This window comes from Chrysochloris asiatica, unplaced genomic scaffold, assembly GCF_000296735.1.
Source record: "Chrysochloris asiatica unplaced genomic scaffold, ChrAsi1.0 scaffold00028, whole genome shotgun sequence".
Classification (NCBI taxonomy): Eukaryota; Metazoa; Chordata; class Mammalia; order Afrosoricida; family Chrysochloridae; genus Chrysochloris; species Chrysochloris asiatica.
In genome coordinates, this window is record NW_006408546.1 from 16,438,602 (window position 1) to 16,440,112 (window position 1,511).

The window sequence follows — 1,511 nt, forward strand, 5'->3', positions numbered from 1 at the left end:
TGCCCTTTGGTTGTTTAAATGATTATATTTCTGAGAGTTTTTGTGTACATAAAAAAACAAAACAAAACAAAAAACCAGGGGATAGAAGCAAATACTGTTAAATGATGATGCATGGAGGGGATTGCAATCATTGTAATCAAACAAAATACAACAGGATGAGTCCAAAACCGATGTTCTCCCATGTAAATGATCACTCGATTTACAATAATAGCTTAAAAAAGGATATTAAACATTTTAAACATAAATAAAAATATAAGAACTCGTTTCAAAATAACACACTAAGGCATATATTTATATTTCACAAGAAAAATTTCATGCATTTTTAAAAGGCCACAGAAGTGCCAACACTCAAGTATTTTTTCTTGTGCCATCTTAAGGCATGTCATCAAGTTTTATCCTATAGTTTTACAGTTACTCATGTTTAGAAACAGAAAAATCTTTCCTCAGTTACTAAAGGAACATTATATCAATCTTCAAAATCAATTCCCTACCTATAATGTTAAGGACAAAATCCTCACGTGTCAACTGATTTTAAAACACTTTAAGGAGTCCTAGTCCTGGTGTGGTGCTGTGGGTTAATGCGCCAGATGGCAAAGATGTTTGAACAGCTGCTCCTTGGAAACTCTATACAGGGTCGCTATGGGTCGGAACTGATTCGACAGCACTTCACAACAACAAAGTGTGGTGCTGCAAGTTAAGGAGCTGGACTACAAATTCAGTTTGAATCCCTGCGATTCAAGTTCACCAGCTGCTCCTTGGAAACCTTATACAGGTTACTGTGAGTCAAAATCAACCTGAAGGCACTTAGCAACAACAATGATACAAATGAACTACTGAATATGCCTGTAAAGCAGTACTTGGGATTTAATAGACCTAGAAAGGTTTTTTCCTGACAGGAATACATCATCAAAAGGAATATTACAAGGTTATATCCAAGTGCATAAGTTTCTATCTTGATATTGCTATACTAACAATTTAAACTGGTTGTCAAACTTTGTAAACACTGCAGGTAGACAGACAGTATGTAACTACAAACTAGCACATAAATTGTATTTGTGTACTTTAATAAAAGTACTTTATAATTAGACTGATGCTCAAAGTTTTCAGACTTTTTGCTAAATATTCCCTAGAAGTGTTTCATTTCATATTCAATACCTCCTTTTAAACAAATATTTTACAAATGCTTTAATAATCTGAAATGGAAATTTTAATACAAGGAGGCTTCAAAAAGTTCATGGAAAAAACTCAATCATCTCTCAATTTCATTTCCTCACAAACTTTTTGAAGCCCCTTGAACTGTAAAGTCAATAGTTCAAACTCACGAGCTACTCCTCAGAAACCCTATACAGGGTTCACTGTGGGTCAGAACTGACTTGATGGTACTTAACAGTAACACCAATCCACTTTGAGAACCACTGTTGTTGTTGTTGTTGTCAGGTGCCATCGAGTCGGAACCGACTCATAGCGACCCCATGCACAGCAGAACGAAAAAATGTCCGATCCTGGGCCAA